The sequence below is a fragment of the Pholis gunnellus genome (genome assembly GCF_910591455.1).
Source record: "Pholis gunnellus genome assembly, chromosome: 1".
NCBI lineage: Eukaryota > Metazoa > Chordata > Actinopteri > Perciformes > Pholidae > Pholis > Pholis gunnellus.
In genome coordinates, this window is record NC_136528.1 from 10080081 (window position 1) to 10094603 (window position 14523).

A 14523-nucleotide genomic window follows, 5' to 3' on the forward strand; every position below is an offset into this window, starting at 1 on the left:
ATTGGGGAGCTCTCCCGAGCATTAATTACCTTCAAGGGCTTTTTATCCGTTTGCGTACGCACTGCAAATGAGAATGCTGAAGTGGCGTCGCTTCGTTTCGAGTTTGCTACGTTTGACCAATCCTGTACACGTGCGTCACTCATAGTTCCTCCTCTTCTTGGAGAGTACTTACTTATACTAAAATAGGAGCTAAAAAAGTCCCTCAAAACGGCATTCTAGGAACAGGGATCATTCCTAGATTCTAGTTCAGGAAAGCATCGTTCTAGTTCTAGTACAGGAAAGCATCGTTCTAGTTCTAGTACAGGAAAGGATCGTTCTTAGTTCTTGGGTTGCGGACACCACAAATATGGGATTTCTAAGAACTATGAAAATGTTCCTCTGGTCCGAAAACTACTTTTGATGGGTATGCCTAGCTGAACTGTAGGTGGATGAGCTTTTTTTTATTTTAAGTGTGCTGAGGTGTGCTTGTGTCTCTGTGCAAGAGATGATGGTGTCTCTTCTTTCATTGGTTATTAGGTGACCAAACTTTAGCCCAAGGTTTAATGAGGAGCCCAACTTTGACTGTGACTTGACTGACAATGTAAAACACATGATATTACGTCTGTAGCTTAAGTTACGTTACGGTCGATCCTGCTCAACTGTGTCAATGACCAGATGGACTGAACACCCGTTCGGTATCTCTACCACCTCGATCTATCACATGTCTCCTTTCTCTTTCCGCTGTGTCCTCTCACTATCTCTTTCTCTCATTCTGTCTCCCTTTGCAGGATTGATTGGATGGATGAGCGTGAAAAAGCGAACCTAGACAGAGAAAGTGGCCCAGATAAGTGCCAGACCATCTGCTTGGCCAACGACTTCTCCGTTCCAGACAGTGGCCGACTGAAACTTGGCAACAAGGACTTGTGCTGCTAGAATACTGACCTTCCTATCATGTGATACTGCTTGGAAGGACATATAAGAATATGATGATTAATCCAAGAAGGAACTAAATCAGAAAGATCAAGTAATCATCAATCCAATAAAAAATGAAAAATGTTCGCCATCTTGGTGCAAAAAAATACATTTACATAAAGCTAACAATACTCGTTCATTTTTGAGATAGTACTTTGATTAATAATGTACATACTAGTGCTGGGCAACGATTACAATTTTTTATCGCGATTAATCGCATGATTTTTTTCGCGATTAATCGCATTGTTGTGCACGAAGTTCAATAATGAATTCAAAAGTAGAGTATTGCACACTTATATTTTAAAAGTACTGCTATATGAACAAAAGTGCAATAATATTTGGTTTGCAAACACTTTAAACAAATAAGGTGCTTTTTAACAGCAGTATTCCCTTTACACAGTAGCAGTTAAAATACAGTTATGATTCTGATAATAGATATTCAGCCGGTGTTCACATGTGTGTAAGAGATGCAATTTGAAATATACTTCTTGAAAACTGCAAACCTATCTACGTCATGTTTTTTTATGTTTGTTAAATTCTCAGTAGCAATAACTAAATGATATGTTTATTATACATATTCCAAACAAAAAATCTTTAAAATCTTTAAAAACTCTAAAAAAATAATTTAAATTAAACATTTATTTTTTGCTTTTTGGGCAGTGGGACTAAAAATGTAAAGTTTGTTCTGAGCATTAAACTGACAACAACAAATGCGTTTATCTCTTTGTGAACAACAAATGTTACAAAAACCCACTATTACATTATGAGATTCAGTATATTGTGTTGACATCTTGGCACAAGAATGGTGCAAGATGAAATTGAGTATCCGGCATTGAAGGAATTCATCCTTTGGGGAGCATGAATCAGTAAAGTTCATGGTCTATCTGCTTAGATTTAAATTGTTTCTTGTGTAGGCCTACAGGTGGTAATTTCGGCCAAACACTGGTGCTACACAAATAGTCAGGGATTCTCCAGAAACTTGGGGAATCATTGGTTTACCTTGAATTTTCACAGCAAACGCTGTGCGTTTTCATCAGTCTTTCCAGTCGCCGTTGAGATTTCTTGCTATGGACCATAGGTATTGATTAACTGACGGACAGAAGGTGCAGATGCCGGATACCAGTAGCGGAAGGATATTATATAGCCATTTGTCTGATACAGTTACCCAGGGTAAAGAGATAACGAATGTCCCTGTACAGGAACCTCATACACGACAATATCATATTAGAGCACCAGGTCAGGTCTCTGTAATCTCTTTATAGTTACTCACTTTAATGGAGTAGTTGGTTCATAATGAAGGAGGGTCGATGTAATAACTACAGTTTCTAAGAAATGCAGAATGTACTTGCACTCCATATTATAAATGAATTCATCATTTGGAAAAGGTGAGCTGTGGTTTGTTGATGTTGGAGGAAAAATCCAGTAGCCAGAGAGGACAAGAATTAAACAGCAGTAACAATTAAGAGAGCATACCTAGATAAAGCTTCTTACTGACGTTAAGAGGGCTAATTGGGCCACAGGATTGTTCTCCTTCTGTTGGTTTTTCAACGCAAATGAATGATGTCACATGTCACAGTCTATTATCATAGGCAGGATACAAAGAAGGGGAAATCTGTGAGAGACAAACCGATTGCAGCAATGTTGGCACCTTTGCCAGTTTTAGAGTGGGGGCAGGGAAACTCCAGATGTTCCTGTTTATCCAGAGCAGCGGTAGTGACGAAATACTTCTAATGGGTTTTTCTAGCGCAATAAGCAGGTTAAACCACAATTATAGTATAGAAACCAAGCCGGTGCAGATCATGTGTGAAGATGGCAAGATGTGTATTGAGATAGTGCTGTTTAAAACAAACATATGCACTCCTGCACATCTGGTATCATTTCTCCAGTGTCTTCAATATTGTCTTTCTCAGCTTTCTGCTCCAATCAAGACAAGGAAGAAGAAAAAAGGCATACCTACTCAACACTTCTTCAAAAATGTGCACATACAGAAGGGAAAGAGAAAGAGAAACAGGCAGCAGTAATCGCCTTTGCACACATGTGTGAGCTTGTTAAGTAACATTTGAAATGACAGAATTCCCATATGTGGGTGAAGGTTAATGTGTTGTGAATTTGACCTATTTCCGAGGAGCCACTCTGTTGATGAGATCACCCCGAGAAATCTAACCACAGGACTGCAGGACTAATGCTGCTGTCATTCTCCATCCATATGCCTCCATATGCTTATTATATTTTGTTCCATTTATTGGAAAGTTTATATAAGAGCAGGCCTCTGGCATGGCAGGACAGCGTTTGTCTAGCTAGCAATAAGTTGAATATCAATCAATGGTCACTCATGCACATCTTTCCAGTCTGTTGCATTGATCCGTTTATTGCCAGCCTGTCAATTGGACTTCTACAGTACAGCAGACCTATGTGTCCCAGTTAAAAAAGGCAGCTGTAATACACACGACCTCATTTCACTATCCTCTATGGACTAATATTTAATTTTGGTCGTTATTCCACGAGGGATTCTTTATTGGCACCGTCTACTCCCTGCTGGATCTGCTCACTTCCAGAGCAATACTTTAGCTTACGGTTTAATCTTTACATTAAAGCTTCTCATTCTATCTTTCCACGACACGGCGACCTGCTGTATTTTTGCAGGCTTTTCTTTGCTGCTATACTCAGCACCTTTCCACACTTAGCATTGCCAGGCTGACACATGGAATGGATAGACTTGCAGGAAAATAACAAAAAATACCTGTCTAGCAGATTATCCAATGATTCTACATGAATCTGGAAAACAACTCTTCCACCTAACTGGTCTTTTTAAAGGTAAACAGCACCACATTAATTGTAAGTGGAAGATCTTTTAGGCCATCAACATAATTTTGCCTCATATGTTTACAATTGTGTGGGAAGAGATGTTGTCTTTCAAATGATGTGTTAGCACATAACTGCATGCTTATACATCCAGCAGAAAAAGAGCAACATGGGCTCATTGGAGTGTATGTTTTCCTGATTTGGTCATACAACTCATGAGAAAACAATATCTGTGTCTCTTTGGCGTCATAAATCTTTGGCTCTTCTTCACACGTCAAATCAAAACAACGAGCTGAAAACTGCAAAGAGCTCAGGCTGAGCTGTCAGCTCTCAGTGGGATCGGCATCACTAACAACACTTTTACATGAAAAGGAGTTGTTATGTTGAACATTATTGACAAAAATATAGTTTAATGGTGGTTATTTTTTTCATTTGCAACAGTGATTACAGCCTTTCCTAAACTAACGTTTAGTTGCATAACCTTATCCAATTATCATCAAAACCCAACATTAATAAAACAGTTGTTTTACTGGCCATTAGGTATGTTTTTCAGTGAATTTAAGAAAATATAGCATCCAAATCGTTCTACTTTATCTCTTTCCACGAACTCTATATAAATAAATGAACTTGGCACATCAGCAGAGACCTAGCAAACCATCTCAGCTGCAGTCGCCACCCACGGTGAAGAAGCAAAGGGCTGGAATGCAGACACAGCTGACTCTCAGCTGGTGAATCCCTCCAGTAAACAATAACACACTGAGAAATGCATACAGTAGGTCTACATACAATAATGTGGTGTCCGCAGGATTTCCCTCAGCACTGGGATTTGTTGTCCTTAAATACAAAGTGTTTCGATCTTCCTAACACAAATTCAATACAAGATTTATAGAAATTTGGAATTGAGAGCATTAAAATAGTCCCGATCCACACCCGCACCCACCCGCCAGGTCCCCCTCAGGTACACACTGTTTGCTCTGTCACAGCAGCTTTGCCGTTGTTTACACTGTTCGTGCTGGGAGCATCATTTGCTGCTTACAGCCGGCGCAGCCATCACTATGTTGAGAGCCATGTAGAGTCAACCATTTCTCGCTCTCTTATTTTTTGTATTTATAAGGTCAAACTAAATGAGGAAGCAGGTTGAAGTAGCTTTCTAGAGAAAGGAATGTGCAGAGTAACCTCAAGCAGAGGTTTATAGAATTCTACATAAATCGGCAATTTATCAACATGTTTCATTAATGCCATAAAACAATGTAGTAAAATATCTATGGATAGTATTGACAAAATAGTTCCACAAGTAGCAGAGAATACAGTTAAAGTTTGACATGTATGGAGAAGCATGAATTCTAACGTTGTAAAGGCTCTTTGTTTCTCGTCTCTGTTGTTGGACTGTTTCCCTTTAGACAGACAGGCATGCCCACTGTGTTACCATGACGGCAATGGAAATCCACAGATTAAGAACAGATTCTCCAAAAATAACGACGGACTGACATTTGACGTTTCTCATAAAAAAGTATGCGGCAAAAACTCTGAAGGAAGAATTGGATAACAGCTCTGTGCAATGAGTACAAATGAAACCTAGTGACGCAGAGTCATGTCGCTGCCTACACAAAGGTCTGCAAATATAAAGTACCTTTCAAATTACATACTCAACAAATCAGTATGTAGAATGTTTGATCTGAGATAATTATTTTGTCTTTTCAGCCACTAACTATTAGTCTTAGGTGGGTGTAGAAAGTCGACGAAATGACTCTTGGCGCTTCTTTTTCACCTGCCAGCTCACCACAGCTGTTCTGTTCACGCTATCCACCCCAGAACCCATTCACTCTGCAATACACCCTGACCAACCACTAGGAGTCACTAGCAGCAAGAAGAGCGCTCAATTTTACCAACTTCCCGTCTATGAACACTGCCGACACAGAAATAAAGAGACCCTGGAGGACTTCTGAACTGAACCCAGGTTTCTGCAGCAACAATAGCTTTCCTGTGCACCACCTGGCGTCTGATCTCTCCAAACGTCAACTGATCCCAAACGAGGCTGATTGGTTCGGCCAAAGTCATTTCATCAAACTGCTGACACACCAGGCTTTGTCTGTCGCTCAGAGCGGACACTTTCATCATCTACTGTAGCCTTTATTAGAGGCTGTGTATCTCATTTTTAGCAGCATTGAAAGAGATCTTAGAACAGATTATAGAAGGGTTATAATAAATATGTTACATACAACAGGAGAGGGAAGAGTAGACATGTAGTAAGAAAGATAGCACACGAGGAAAAGAAAGACTGATATCTATATATAAACTGCTATCAGTGCCCATAGGCGAAATACAGAGCTGAATATGACCTTGATGAACTCTCATGCGGATGTCTGTGTTTGTGTGTGTGAGAGAGAGAGAGAGAGAGAGAGAGAGAGAGAGAGAGAGAGAGAGAGAGAGAGAGAGAGAGAGAGAGAGAGTGGGTGGGTGGGTGGTAGTACCTTCCTTCATGGATGTGCTCTCACTCGTTGCCCCGCTCCCCACTCATTGCTCTCTTGTGTGCACTCAGCTCTCGACTGTTTCAGTCAGTGCAGAATACAGTTCTACCTCCAGTATAATGCGCACAAAGATAAAACCATAGTCTGTATGTTCAAATGTGATATGTCTCATGTTTCAAACCTGTGCTTTACCAGCAAGACATCACAGTTCATCATACCTGGTCACCTGACCGCGTATGAGAAATGAACAACTCACAAAACACACATCTCAAATGCGAGCTGACATTGCACAAGCAAGCAAGAAATGAAAACCCAGCGCAGTGTACAGCGTCGCTATTGTCAGCCTCATGCCTGGGAATGTGATTGTGGGATAAAATTACGTAAGTAGATTCCACGGCACTTGATTAAGTCTCCCAACCAGGCAGCTACTGTTCCAGTGAGCAAGCGGACCACCCTGGTTCTCACTGCAGTGGCGCTGCATTGGCCTGCATAGTTGACATGTATTGACCGCTGCAGCTTCACCGGCTACACTCAAAATAAATACAGAGTGCATTCCTTTCTCAGTGCCTCTGTTGTTTACCAAACTGAACAATTTAAACTACAAGAGCTCCGTATATTCAGTCATTTTAACAATTAAAGGGGACGGTTGGTTTCTTGGGATGATTCCATTTTAATACAACATGAGTCGTATGGCCATTATTTCTATCGGTTACAATACATTTGTACTCAAGTAATTTCTGAGATCTGGGAACACGGCAACATCAGCACGCCAGTCTGATAATAATAAAAGGAAGCATGAGCAGTCAGACAGTCAAACCGACATGTTTGCCAGATTAGTCACATTTCTGGTATTCAGACTATCTGACAAGAGAGCCTCTTGTGTCGCTTCAACTCTGTTGTTAAGGCCACAGCAGTTTTAGGAGGGAAAGACAGATAAAGACGAAGACAGACAGACTGCTCAACATAAAAAAAAAGGCCATTTCTTAAATGCAAATCTAATTTCTGTAAAAATTCTTGAAGAAACTGAAGCTGAAACTTCTTTGGAATAAAGTAATGACCTCATGTTACTCACACTCAAGTCTGAATACCAGACTATGAGCACTTTCAAGAATTTAAGGATCATTTATTGTCATTCTGTAAAACTGGGCTGCTCAATGAAGTGCAGTTACTCCATTCATGCTACACAAGAAAACATGAGGAACTAAAACAAAACAACAGCATTATTGTATTTATTTGATATATTTGCATCAGGAAGATTATAAACACTGATGAGTCCTCTGGGCAGAATATTTGGCTGGCATCTTAACATTGAAAGTTGGGGAGTCCATCAACTTTGACTATGTGTGAGCACCAAGCATCAGTGTACACAATGCTTTTAACCACACATCCTCTTATACACACAATCATACACACATCCACCTGTCTCAGTGCACTTACTGCCTTGGCCCTGGGCCCACAAACAGGAAGCACATTGTATGTCCTGATTGTACAGACTACACACACACACACACACACACACAGACACACATAAACACACAGAGTCAGGTTTCCATCGCGTTAGAGGACATTACATTGTCTTACATTCATTTCCTGGAGACTGAGCCAAAGCTTAACCTAAGCCTAACCTTACTCTAACATTAAACCAAGTCTTCACCTTAAAATGTAATGATTTACAACATGGGGAAGTGCATTTTGTCCCCAAAAGTGAGGTGAAGTCCCCACAGTATGACTGTATTAACAGATTTATGTCCCCACAACATGAGTAATACACGGCCACACACACACACACACACACACACACACACATTCCATGGGATGTGCACCAAATCTCTGCTGGAGGGGAAAGGGGAGGCTGGAAATGGTCACTCTCCCCTGGATCTGTATTTCCGCTGGAGGATATTCATAAATAATTTCACATTATTGCCTCCTGTTTCATTTCAGCGACCTCCCAAAAGGGGAATCCAAAAATGAACACTTCTTTCCAACAAAAGCCACAACAAAGCTTTCCCCTGTGCACTTTTCGCAAAGAATTCAAGTCCTATACTTTGGTGAGAAAGTCACCTATTATCTGAGAGTCTGGACTGTGTGTTTGCATTCACAGTGGAGGAATGATGTATGCAGTGACACAAGGAAGGAAGAGTTTCCCAACTCTTTTGGAAACATGCTTTTCACACTGATTCTGAAAAGTACAGTTCTTACAGACATTGAGAAGGGCATAGGAAGCTCTCTGACAGGCAATGATCTCATGAGATCTGAATGTCTTCCTGTGGTGAATGCTTCTCTGTGGCTTTCTCACAACCTTCCTCCTTTTTCTCACACTTTTTGTCTGCCCCCCCCTCCTCCTCCTCCTCACACACACACACACAAACACACACACAACTTGCTCTGGTCCGTGCTAATTCTTTTATCTGCTCCATTTAGAGTGAATATAAGAAACCAAAAAGCCTAATTCTGGATTTAGAAGTCTTAATCTGCTAAACTGTTGTGTATTTTTCCTGCTCCAGGAATAGCAGGTTTTGGGTTGCTAGGTTGGCGATTTAGCTCTGTTTAATGTGTCTGTCTGTGTGTCGGTGTGTGTGAGAGAGCGTGCGGGTAAACAGTAAGCTTGACAAATGGCCAGTGGTCTAAATCAGACTCATTTAAGATTTATGGTGGGCGAGGTGCCCCGAGTAAAGAATTTAAGACAGCTTGAGTGTGTATGTGCTTGGATTAGAGTGCGTCAACGTGCACCAGCCTTTCTACAGCAAATGTTTATTTTCTATATTGATTGGACAAATAAAATCATTATAAAAGCACATCGGTCAGAGCTTTCATATCTCGAAACGTATCTTGAATCGTTTTATGCTACGAGAGTCTAAACAGCCTTACATTTGACAGCAGGAGCCGTACCGTAAACACTCCGAAAATGGCTTTCAGACGTCTTTCCAACCACATGTGTGCGCCTGACATCGGAGCAGAGTGGGCCTCCTTCATAATTGGGGTGTTTGCAGATATGTAATTGCAAACACACTTAACACAGCTGGAATGCTACTTTGAATTATATAGAATTCACGTCAGCATGGTTAAATATAAAGCTTTTGCTAGAGAGAAACCAGCGCGTACGCGTGTGTGTGTGTTTGTGCTTTTATCTTTGTGAGAGTTTTAGAGTTTTAGACCTACAGAATCAAGACACTTGAGCAGAGAGAGAACATTTACAGCGCTCATCTGGGCTTTAAAATGTGCAAAAGAGCAAACCTGAAACATACATGCGTATGGGGATGATAAAAACAGTAGCAGGTCTAATCAAATCTGACCTTTGTGTGCATTCATTCCGGCGGTGGGGGGGTGGGGGGGGGTGTCCTAATTGGGTAAAAGCATTTGCAAAATCGTATTTGAGGAATCGGCTTTTTATTTTGAGGGTTAAAGTTAAAATGGGATTAGGGCAAGGTTAGGGGCTCGGTGCAGATGGTTAAGGTTAGAGTTGTAAGCCAGAAAATGAATATTGTCATAAAGAGTCCTCTAAAATATATGAAAAACATAAGTATATGTGTGTGTGGGGACGTCCTCTGGGAACAGACAATCATTTCTCACCACACGGACTCCCTTTAGTGTCAGCTGGGGAGCATTTTTTGCTGGTGTCTAAAGGAACAAAAAGGGGTACTTCAAAAGCCGGTCCTCCCCCTTCTCATCTCGGACCCTCCCCTCCTCCCTCAGTGTCCCTCTGTCCTTCTCCCCAGCCCCCTCCCCAGCCCTGGCACACTGCTCTTTCTGTGGTATCCAACCAAAAACAACTGGACCATTTTCGGGGTTGCCTTGCAAATCACAGCTTTCTAATCAAAGGGGTATTCAACAGAACAGTCCAAATAGTCTGTTCAACTTTTTCTATGCCAGCAGCTTGCCGTTTTGCTTTATGGCACGGTTAAATAGCTTCCTATGCACAGAAACTGGTTTGAATATGAAACGGGGTTCAGTCCTTCTGTGCTTTCATTTCCCAGCGTCTCTGGCAGACGGAGGGTCGAGTGACCTCAGCCTTCTGGAGAGGTCATGTGTGTTGCACAGGGAAATCCCGCTGAGGTCATTATGCCTCTCCCTTGAGCCCTGTGGACTGAGCCCAAACGAAAACTGACGGGAAGGTAACTCAGGGCAACGATCACTGCTCCGAGCTAGCCTCTGTTGCCCCCTGTGTCGCTGGAGGACACAAGTGGTCTCATATTGAGCCGACTGAAGGTTGAGTCGTTTTACTGTATGGGTTTGTTCCTCCCACTTGTTCATCTTATGTAAGGGAGCAGCTGTGAGCTGCAGGGTTTCATTGAGCTACTTTGAGATGAAGTCGAACAGCCTTGAGGATGTAGACACAGTCACACAGTCTCAGGTCGAAAGACAGCAGGTTTGTCCTTTTGCTGATTTTTACAAGATCTCGGATACTCTGTACCATTTTAGTAGTAATGGAAGTTATCCACCCACCTACACACAATGTGTCTGCCACCCACCCGCGCTGACACACAGACATCCACACAATCACAAAGCAAATGAGAACAGAGTGTCCAGATATAGTGATGATAATCCCTTGCTGTGCCCTGATGTGCTAGCTGTGTTGGCAGTTTTCTGCTACACTGCTGAAAGTAGCATGTTGTATGCAGAACGAAGCATCTCACTCAAGAAAAACATTGAATTATTTTTACTTTCATTCAATATTCTACTTATCTTCACTGCCACAGCCAAAGGATTTACAGAATGAATATTCTGCAGATTATCAAGCTTCTATAGTGCTGTATCTGCAAGAAGATTTTCAATGGAAATTGATGGAAGTAAATGTACATACTTTCAAGATTTATATTGCAAACAAATTACATTTTTAGGGGTTAAACGTGCAAAAACACCAGTTTGACCGGTAGACAAAAACAGGTCAAACTGGTGTTAATCTACAATTGTAACCTAGAATATTTGGGGATGAATCTTTTTGTGATCGTATTTTAGCCTTTTGGGCTTTAAGTCTTCATTTGACAGGAATCAACCCATTTAATGTAAGTATTTTGGGGCACATTTGTGATTATATCTATAGTGTTTTTTTAGCTCCATATATATTGATAATGGTGATTTTCATATAGTTTGGTGTTGATGCATTCTTATTGCACGTGAGTTATTACATGTGTGATTAATTGCACAGTTGCTTTTGCAAGTTGGACAGTATGCAGGATTTTGTTTGAAACAAAAAAAGGTAAAAACATTTCTAAAAACATTATTTGTAAACTCTAAAAAGTATTGCATCGTCCATCTCCTTAGGAAGTCTTCAGCAGTGTTAAAAGTCCTTGTCCCAGCACTAAGTTACACACAGAGAGTGGATTCTGATCATAAACCGGCAGTATAATATGACATCATTTAGGGGCTGCATCCCCCTCACGTTTTTTACCAACCATATGATGTTCAATCTGAGGTATTGTGATATTTGGTAGCATAAACCTCCAGGCCCAATAGACTGAAGTGTCTATGTTAAAAAGCTAAAGAGCTTATGCTCCTGTCTCACAGAGGAATCAGTCCAGTAAGGCTTGTAATGTTTGAAAGCAAAGGCCATGGATTTAAACAGGCACTGACCTATTTTCACAGTCCGCATTATGTCAGAGAAGTGAATGGTAGTTTCTGTCTCTGTCTGCAGCAGTGAATAATGAATACGTACACTGTACATCTCAATGTCACTTTTAGGTATCATATTGAATAAATATTGAATCAAATAATTGGTTCATCCCTCAAAATAAAAGTAAACTGGTGATCTGCAGATTGACAAATATTTAATTTAATCTATAATACAAAAAAATAATACAATTGCATACGCTAAAATGTTTAACTTATTTCATCTCCTCAAAGTTAAAATGTAGCTTCAGTTAAGGTGTACAAAATACAAAAATAGAGCAGCAGCCATGCTAATGGGACATGTGAGCCTGGTTTTGTGCACAGTCTCTGATGTATGTAGGGAGAGGGAGCACAACCTGCAGGTCAGTCACTTGTCCTGTTTACATGTTAACCAGAGATGAGAGAGCCAGATCTCACATATTCGCAGTTTTGTTCTGATACTGGCATTGGTTGCTGGCCCGACATTTGCTAATTTACCAAAAAAGATCCAACTGCAATATTTTATATCTGGTGATGCATCATCAACATTTTATTTCTCCTTTTGTCCCACTTAATGGGTTGTTGATGCACAATGTTTTACTGCAGACTTCCCCATTTGACAACTGTTGTGCTAATCAGTCCGAAGAGATAATCCAAGACGCATTACTTCAATAAATGCAAGCTTATGCTAAATGCATGAATGTCTTTGCCTCAGTTGCAAATCCTAGTAAATCCATATTGTAATGCTAAGAGGTCAGGCCAGACCACACAAATCTTGATCTGATGTTAAGCAGGCACTGCATGGAGTGTGTCTCCAGACTATTGTCAGTGTGTATCTGTGTGCTGAGGGGTAGAAAGCTGTTTAGCCCCGTCAGCACAGAAGCTCTTGCCCTGTTTCCCTCCCAAGGTGACTTCTCTGCTGTTGGCAGGCAAAGCCATGAAACAGCTCCCTAGATACACACTCTCTCTCTCTCTCTCTCTCTCTCTCTCTCTCTCTCTCTCTCTCTCTCTCTCTCTCTCTCTCTCTCTCTCTCTCTCTCCCTCTCTCGCTGCTGCCACACACCCATTATCTTTCAGATACTACTGTAACATGCTCTTCTTTTTTTTTTACAAAGCAACTTTTTGTCTTTCCCTTTTTTCGCCCTTCACGCCTCCTCACCTCATTTCCATTCCATAATTGCAGGTAGGACATCAATATGCAGGCAAAAGAAATCTGTGTGTATTCATTAAAATTCTCTGCAATGCCTTTGGCCTTGTCTACAGTCAGATTTAAGTTTGGCTCAGTGCCAACACACAAGCACCTGACCTTTTCCTCTTCCAGTTCTCGTAGTGGGGAACGTCCACCTACGCAGCGGCGCGCACACCTCCCACACCTCCCACACAATATCTTTCACACACACACGCAGGCAAGATTGTACTTGGGAAGCGATCGTCTGTGAATTTGCATTGCAGGCTGGAAGTACAAACTGTGCCGTTCTGTATTAACAGAACGTTTGTGTGGAACTTGCAGGTGTGTGACCGTAAGTGTGAGTAAATAGGCCATTGTCCTGTGTCTGCAGTAGGTCATCTATTTTGGTCCAGGTTAATTCTCTACATGGGAGTATGTGTGCTAATTTCCTCTCTCTGTGTCTCTTCCGGTTTCTCTGTCTCTCTTTGTCGCCTCTCCCCCTCCGTTAATTGATTAAGAGGATTTAAGCGGCCGCTGCAGAGTTAAATACACCAATAGACACTTAACAGTCAACCAAGTAGGCTGACACACCTACTTTCAGATCAGCTTGAGGCTGCTAAAATACACACACACATATTTGTTGTTGTCACTTGAGAGGACACTTATATCTGACTTATATCTACTTTCATAAGACTTAGCACAATCTGAACCACATTGCTATATGCCTAACCCCAACACCTTGTGGGAACCTGCTTTACTTCCCTTAATGGGAGCTGAGTCCCCATCATGCAAGAGTTTGAACAGTTATTACATTATTCATTTGATGATAAACACAACGAGATACAATCCAAGCCACAGTGAATCAAGGAAATGCCACAAAAATGACTGAAGCACACCAACACTGACAAAATCTGAAATCCTCAAGTTGTGATTTCCTGTGAAGTACTTAAATCCAGTGCCAGGCCGGATTTGCATATCATAATGGTAATCTTTCTGTTAATTAGTATTATAAATCACTATTTGTCAAAGCCACCCTCAGGCTTTAGGCGATACGCTTTACTCACTGCAGCTGCTAGCAAACAAAACATCCGACCTGCATAGCAGCTCTTATGTAGAGAGAAATGAAGAAAATACCTAAAACAATCAAACCTACTACATCTCTCAACAATCCTGGACATGCAGTATGAGAACCGAGCTTGAAAGGAGGTCGTATACAAAATCACAGCACCTAAAACAAACAGTTGTCGTCAAATGCCAGGCCTGAGGTTACATTTATTTTCATCTAAATAAAGTTTATATAGCTCCTACACAGATACTGTAAAAACAAAAACTTCCTCAAACCCAGAATGAAATATTGCCAGCCTGCAGATTACTGACTGTAATGACAGAAGTTGATTCTGGACTCATCAGAACCGGACCGCATTTCTAATAGGAACATACATTAACACACATCCTCAGGCGACTCCAAAGCCTCCTCAAAAAAACTCATCTTCTCAACTAAAACACACACACGCACACACACACACACACACACGAATAACACCTTAA